Source organism: Mastomys coucha, unplaced genomic scaffold (genome assembly GCF_008632895.1).
Source record: "Mastomys coucha isolate ucsf_1 unplaced genomic scaffold, UCSF_Mcou_1 pScaffold14, whole genome shotgun sequence".
NCBI lineage: Eukaryota > Metazoa > Chordata > Mammalia > Rodentia > Muridae > Mastomys > Mastomys coucha.
The window spans coordinates 59,544,715-59,553,340 of NW_022196896.1; the positions used below are offsets into that span (position 1 = coordinate 59,544,715).

Here is an 8,626-nt window from a genome sequence, read left to right on the forward strand (position 1 = left end):
TCTGACTCTTGTTCATGACCCCTATGTCTTGTTCATCAGTCTATTCTACCAGGCAGAATTTATGAGGACAGCATGGTGAGGTTCTTGCAGAAGAGAAGTGTGGTGTACCCTACACTTAGATTTCAGTGCCCCTACACTCATCCAGCATCCTTCACCCATCTCATATATCCCTGTTACTTACCTTTTCCTGTGGAAATAATTGCTTCCGAATCAACAGAGCTTGCATCTCATCCCCCATGTACGCTGTGATCATTCATTACTTTTCCGGAAAGTTTCTCAAAACTGAAACTCCATATATTACACAACTAATTGTGCTTTCTTTTGAGCTAGGGTAAAAATATTGATTTGTCTACCTCCAAACTTCACTGGGGAAAAGCTACTTTGAATAAATTCAGTACTCATGTGCTCTGAAACACAGTCCTAATCACTTTCTCTGGGATGTCTTTCCATCCATACTCATTTTCTTCGATGATCCACTCCTGTGTGGACAGGTTCTACACCTTCAAAAAACTTAGTTCTATTTACCTCCCAAGTAACCAACTTTCTTCTTTACACTTAATTGAATCACTTCCTCTATTCTGAGCTGCTAAAATATGTCTCCAACTCTACACACAAATTTATTGATACTAGTATCTATGCCATTTTTTCTGGCTGGCTAAAAGTATTTTTTCTTCCAGATTTCTAGACATGGTCCCCACAACCTCTATGGATGTTTCTTTTTCATCTTTGGTATTTCTTCTGCTTTATTCCACACTTTCTTCTATAGTTTTCCAGTTTTCTTTTTGTAAACTTGCACAGCTCTTGTTTTTATTTTTACCATGGTTTGTTGTATATTGGACTCTGTTTTTGTATCACCTATATTAATGAACTATGGTTTATGGATTGTTGTAGGCATGAAACAGGAGTATTACCATCAGCATTTCTAGAGGAAAAATAGCACACTTCTGGAACAAGGACAGAAGTTTGATCAAAGTGGAAAATTGTGTAATACTATAAATTGCACATATTTTAGCATTTCTTATGGAACTGGGGAGCTATCATAACCCCTTTGATTAGTTTCCTAAGGACAAAAAGAGTGTGCCTGAGCAATTGCTTCCACAGGAATGCATAAATAAACAAACAAGCTCCTCACCTAATAGAAGGCCTACCCATGAATCAATCATGTCATGCTACCTGCATACTCCAGAGAAGGTGTTGTCTTGGACATGACAATGTTCATTAGCCAGGGATAGTATCTGTCTAGAGTCACAAACCTGTAATATTTAAGGTAAGGTTTTGTTTTGTTCTCAGAAGCAGAAAAATTGAATGCGTTGTTCCCCAAACATATGACTACCACACAGTTCTTTCATGTGTGACCCCAAATCTAAACCTATTTTGGATTCTACCTTGCACAAATCTAGTCTCCAAGTCACAGGGAATAATGAGAAAATGTGCACATTAGCTACCCATAATAAGGAGCAGGAAAAAAGGAAGAGAAGAAATATTTCAAACAACTGTTACCCAAATTTTCTCCAATTGTCTATCACAAAACTAGAGATCAAGAAACGTCAGGGAGTAGAAGTACAATAAATGTCAGAAAAGCTACATATACTGAGATCTATATCTATATTTTCAAATACAGAAAACGAAAAGTGAAAACATTTCTGAAGGAAGTAACTTCTCTTCAGAGGTTACAAAAATAAGAAATCTAGGGTAAAATATTGATAGTATTGTAGGAAAAAATAATCAGCTTAATGTATGTGCTACTAAGATATCATTCATTTTTAAAATATGAACTGCTTCACAAATTTGCAGACCATCCTTGACCGGGAACCACTTTGATCTTCTTTGTATGGTTACAATTTCAGAGTCTGTGCTGTAGAAATGAGCACCAAAGTTATCTTTCAAAAGTGAAGGATAAATAATAAATGATGAAATTTCTACCTTCAGTCATAGAACATTCTGGAAAGTGATGCAGGGGAATAACTGGAGAGGAAAAAAATGAAACACTAGTGTGTATAAAGAAGAGAGTTGGATAAGTAGTGAATATACAACAAATTCACTATTTCTTATATTTGCTTGATCTGAAGGATGACTATAAAAATTATACATACGATGTATTTTACCATCCATTATCATGTTCTTATAGACTTTTAACTGAAGTTAATTATGACATTGAGTCAAGGAAAACAGAGCTGGATTAGCTCTAAGTTTTTTATTATAATCCTGGGATAACCACTAAAATAAAAACAAAAAAAATCAAAACATGATAAAAACAAAAGAAACATGAGAGGCTAAAGAAGGAGACAAAACATAGTAATCTAAAGATCTATAGTAAAATCACAAAATCAGGTGAAGAATAAAAATATGTAAATATAGAACAAAAACAAATATGTCACATGTTGATCTAACTATAAGAACAGTCAGTTTAATACCAATGGTTTGATTGTATCATTTAAATACACTTTCAGAAGAGTAAAAAATAGACTACAACAAATCACAGTTCACAAGAAGTACATTGTGATTAACCAGGGATCATTTTACACCAAGTTATCAGTCTGTAAAGATACAACATGTTGTCTCTGCCCGTGTTCTCTCCCACTACACCTTCTCCCCTTCCCATTCTCACTTGATTCCTCCCTTTGAGACCCTGTATCCACCCATAAACCTCTATTCTGTTTCCCTTTCTTAATGAGATCTATCTGTTCTCTCTAGTTTCTTACTCTTTACCTACCCTCTGTGGTTCTATGGGTTGTAGCTTAGATGCCATTAATGGAACAGCTAATATGCACATGTAAGTGAATATATGCTGTATTTGTATTTCTGTGTCTAGCTAGTATACCTCACTCAGGTTCTTTCTGACTTCAATGTGGTAGTTCTTTAACTTACCTTACTATATTTTAAAAATTGAATGAAGGAAGAAATGAATGAATTAATGTAAAATGTTGCCACTAGGGTAAAGGTTAAAAATGGGACTGACATTTATACCTGCTATGCGAGTGAAATCAGCTTTCTCCAATGGAATGGCACAGGGTATATTAGTCATTTTGAGGCACTCCCATATTTAAGAGAAGTTGATCACAAATAATGGACTCCATTCTTGTATGTGTGTGTATAATTTTTATCTATTTAATTGGTTATAGTTTTTGGAATGGGTTGATATTGCATTTTGTTTTCTAGGTTTTGTATATTTTGTATTGGGGTTTTGGTTTACTCTCTGAGAAGGATCGTAAAGTTGTTTGGGTAAAAAAGGAGAGGGTCTAGATGAACTTGGGGTATGATATTGTATTTTGTTCTCAACGTTTTGTATATTTTGTTGCATGGACTTTTGAGATTCTTTTTGGGAAAACAGTTAAGATTGGTTGGGCAGGGAGGAGGGGAGGGGAAAATATAATCAAAATGTATTTATATTTAAAAGTTACTTAAATAATAATTTAAAAATAATCCATGTTAACACTAATAAAAACAAAGAGGAAAAGGCTGTGCTATTATAGGGCAGAGGAGCCATCAGACCAAGAGTCATCCTGGATGACAAAACACACAGAGGTGATAAATCAAGAAATGGAATTACTTAATGTCATGTGCCCAATAATAGACTAAAAAATATATGTGAGTCAAACTTTTAAATAAACTTCTAAATATCATCCAGGTAAAAAAAGACATCTTGAGATAAATTATAAACCACTTGACTAATGATAAATGATGATACAACTTATAAAAATATGTGAGGTTCAGCAAGTTAGCTCTCACAGGCAACTGGAAAAGACTGAATTAACATGTGAGCTAGGAGTAACTAAATGTTATCACTGAGTTTCCACTTTAGAAAAAGAATTATAATATTAAATCCTGAATGAATGCCAAATGAATGATAAAAATTAGAATGGAATGGGTTAAACTTAAAAGTGAAAAACAGTGAAAGCAAAAATTGTTTGTTTTTTATTTTATTTTCCATTCTACTTTTCTTTTATTGAAAATTTTTTTCATACAATATATTCTTATCTTGGTTTCTCCTCCCCAAACCCTCCTAGAACCTCCCCATCTCCCCACTCATCTGGATCTACACCCTTTCTGTCTCTTCTTAAAAAACAAACAAGCACCTAGAGAAAAATAATAACATAAGATAAAATTAAAACAAGTTCACCAGAATAGGACATAAGGAACCAAATAAACAAAAGAAGTTTTGAAGAAACAAACACATGTGATTCTGTTTGTCACACATGTTTCTTGTTTGTTTGCTTGCTTTCAAATAACACAAAATTGATAGCATTTTACCTAAGCTAACATGGTAGCAAAAAAAAAAAATAGTGAGGACATGAAGATCTAATATCAGAGATTATAGAGAGAGTAATACCCTGGGAAGTATGTGATTAAAAATGAACAGATTAGTCAAGCATGTAATGAATGTCTTTAATCCCAGAACTCTGAAGATAGAGGCATGATAGATATCCATGGTTCCATGCCCTGTTTGGGCAACCGAGCAAGTTCCAGGATAGCCAGAACTACACAGAGAAATACTGTCTCAATACAAAGAAAGAAATAAACAAACAGCAGAAAAACAAACAAACTGAACACAGTGCAAAACTGTAATTTGCAAATGTAATAATATAGATGAAACATAGCAATTATCCAAAGTTTTAGATAATTGCTTTTCCTTATAAAAGCTTATAAGCAAAAACAAATGATTTGATTAAACTTATAAATGCTAAATCAATTTAATCTACAAGTAAAAATCTTCCCAAACAGAAAACACCAGACCCAAATGGACTCATCTGTGAGTTTTGACAAACACGTATGAAAAAATTACCCGTTTCTAACATCCCGTTATGAAGAAGATGGAAGCAACAGAAATACCAACTCAATATTATGCAATCCTAAGACTAGACAAAGATGTTCCAAGAACAGGAAATAAGGATCACTTATGGCAGACACACAACATATGCTAGAAAATTCTGTAATATACAGTCCAAGCATGCATTAAAGGATTATATACTACATCCATGTAGGATTTCTCCCCAACATGAAAATCTAGTTAAACCCTGAAATATGAACTAACATATTCATGTGACTATGATACAAATTAAATGAGGCTATTAACATATTAAACAAGGACATTTGGCAAAAGTCTGCATTCTGTCCATAGCAATAGAGACAAACACAAAGCATTATAGAAAAATCAAATTTCAAGATGAGAATTTGGATTTATATTCATAACTGTTATGAACAGGCAAAGAATATCCCTTCACAAAGTACTGATTTTCAAACCTGACTGGAATTCTGAACTAATTCAACATCGTAATAAAAGGAAACAAAGCTTAGAGGTCATGAAAGATGAAATGAAAGTGCCATTGTTTTTAGAAAGGATGGTTTTCTATGGAAAAAAATCTAAGAGATCAAGAAAAAAACATTTGAAGAGCAAGTGATTGTAGCATGGCTGAACAAAATTAAAACTAGAGCATCATTTTAATTAGCACCCAAATAGCAGATTCTTATATCTAAACCTAATCTTATAACTTTGTGGAAAATCACAGAGATCTGATGGAAGAAATAAAAGTGACTTAGTTAAAGTTGGCTTATTTTCTTGGTCACAAAGATTCAATATTTTTGAGACATAATTTCTTCCCATCTTCATCTATAGATCCAGCATACCCTCAATCAAAACATCATCCAATTATTTTGCAAATTTTAACTAATGCTGGTTACTAAACGAGGGAGCAAAAGACTCTTAATCGCCAACGCAATCTGAAGAGCAGTTTTACAGAGCTGACATTACTCAGCTGTAACCTCTCCCCCCATCAAGTTACAGTAATTGCAAAGTGTGGTATCTAAGAAAGAAAAGACTAATAGATCAATGAATGACAGAGAATAGTGGGTCCAAAAATAGAGCCATATAAGTATCACTTACCGATCTTTGACAAAAGAGCTGATCAATACAACAACAACAACAACAAAGAGAGAGCTAGTGCTTTCAATCTGTGATTGATAACTTGGCACCCATATGCAAAAGGTTAGGCATTCACCTTCTCCAAGGAGTCACTTCAACTGGCTCAGAGACCTGAAGGTCAGATGCGAAGGAAGAGAAGGTGATAAAGAAAGTCTAGATGGCCTTGGGCTTGGTGACAGCATTTTAAATACAACTGTGACAAATTTTATAAAAGAGGATGTCTATAGACAATCTTATCAAAATTAAAATGTTCTGCTTTGTAAAAGAAACTGTGAAGCCAAAGATAAAATATTGCACAATATGTTGGAAAATATTTGCAAGGTATTTATCTGAGAAAATGATTGTTTAAAAGTGTCTGAAGCATCACTGAAACTCAGTAATAAGAGAACTCTTATCAAAATGTTGCTTTTGTAGTTTTAATTTTATTTTAATTGATTGTAACTTCATTTATTATAAGAGAAGGGTAGCCTAGATAGAGAGTATATTCTTGTCACAAGTAGCTGAGTCTTGGCCAACAATAACAACATCGCTCCCTCCAGTCAATCACAGGCTACAGCTCTTTCATCATGCCAAAATTAAGGCAAATGCCAACTCATAGCAACATTTTTTTTTCCATAAGCAATCTCTTTTTCTGCCTATTCTCATTACTCACATCTCTTTTTTTCTCCTGTTTCTGTTTACTACCTAACTAGTTCATAAATGTTTTTGGTTTAAATAAAATGCTAAATTTGATTTGTTTTGGTGTTCCTATAACAGTGGTGGCAAATGGATGGGTTTCTTCAAGGTTGCTGATGGTGTGTGGTTGGTTAGGATGAAGGAGACATCCCTAACTTCAAGTTTGCTGTGAACCTAAAGCATTTTCAAAAAACAAAATCTAGTAAATATTTCAAATGAAAGAATTCTTATCTTAATGGATATTGTGGGCTTTACTAACCTTAATTCTATAGCTCTCACCATTTCACATTCATAATACATTGCTAATATAATATAGAGTCAAACAAAAAGAGAGAGAGAAAGAGAGAGAGGAGGTGGGGCAAGAGCATTGTGTTATCATTCCATGTATGCCATCTTGTCATGAGAATAGTAGTTGATATAGGAATTTTAACATCTATATACTGTTTTTTTCCTACTTCCAAGAGATGGTCCTTAAGCCTTTTTTAAAGTTCTCGAAAGATTTATTTATTTATTTATTTATTATATTTAAGTACACTGTAGCTGCCTTCAGACACTATAGAAGAGAGCATTAGATCTCATTATAGATGGTTGTGAGCCACTATGTGGTTGCTAAGATTCAAACTCAGGACCTCTGGAAGAGCAGTCAATGCTCTTAACCACTGAGCCATCTCTCCAGCCCAGCCTTTTTTTTTTTTTTGTTAAAGGCAGTGAATATTGTTGTTGGGATGCTAACATTTAATTAATTAAACACATTTGTTTGCAGGGCCCAAATGAATGCCTCGCCCTGGAGTACTTACTGAACAACTAGTACCAAATTAGCACTGAGCTAGATAACCATCGTCCTTTGTCCAATGGATCCATTGGATCAAAGCAGATTCTAAGGGCCCTGTTAATTTTGCTATGGTTTGATGTTTCCTGTAGAAGTCCTAAATTAAAAGTTTATTTTCTCTCATTTTTGGAGGTATGGCCTGTGAAGCAATGACAAAATTGGAATGCTGCTGTTATATCATCCCTGATCTAGGAAGTCTCATGCCATTACCAGGAGAGGTGATAGTTACACAAAGTCACGGAACAGCAGGTGGCCATACAAGCCAACAGCAGGAAAAAAACTATTCTCAAGACAGTAAAGGTGAGCCTGAACCAAGTGAACTTGTCAACATCTTGGACTTGAACTTTGAGCACCCAGAATTATAAGGACACAAATTTGCATGCCTTAAGCCACTCAGCCTATGGTGATTTTTCCAGATACCTATTATATAGGGTCTGGATCATACACCATGAATATATAGTGGTCCTAAATCATCTAGTGTTGACCAAGGTGAGTTCAAGTGTGTAAAATATTTATAAAGATGTACAGTGTCTTAAAGGCATTCAATATATTATTAAGCCTGGTTCAGTCTGTGCCCAGAGAGGCCAATTAAAATAGCCAAATTGATAGTAATGAGATGGAAAAGGAGATTTATCCAATGTGACTACATTGGGAAGATGGGCAACTGTATCCAATGACCCCATCTAGTCCACCTTCAGTCAGGAAGTAACATTAAATTTTAAGTAGATGTCAGAGTATGCATAGCTAAGCAGTTCCAACCAAGGTGTGGTATGTTTCTCAATTTCCTCTTCATTTTCAAGACTCTTCACTGTCAGTATTGCCTGAAATCTTTCCAGGAGACAAGTTTCCTCTGTAGATGGAGCTAGGCTTCAAAATTTTGCCCCTCCACAAGAGATTCCTGGAGGAAATTCCAGTTTTTTGGAGTGTTTTGCTTTATTATTATGATAGTCAGACTCCGGGACACAAGCATCTTCTTAGAATGTATCCAATTGTGCCAGGAAGATGGCAATTAAATCTATTACCTGTGTAATTAATATCAGCTTCATTTCAGAGACTGATAGTGGAACAAGTAGCTAGCTGCAAGCAGAGAGCAACAATCAGTGTATATCAGCAGCTGGAAAACTATAGAACAGCTTTCAAAAGAGAAACCTTGAGTGGAGATGAGGATAATGTTAGTAAGAGTTTTTCTGCTTGTATGAAGT

The 8,626-nt window shown here is 34.6% G+C and overlaps 1 non-coding gene across 1 annotated transcript; it reads right to left on the minus strand.

The window, feature by feature from the left end:
• Positions 1–1,764: 1,764 nt before the first annotated feature.
• Positions 1,765–1,871, minus strand: LOC116089557. Its single transcript, XR_004118353.1, has one exon. It is a non-coding gene; the product is annotated as a U6 spliceosomal RNA (small nuclear RNA).
• Positions 1,872–8,626: the final 6,755 nt, after the last annotated feature.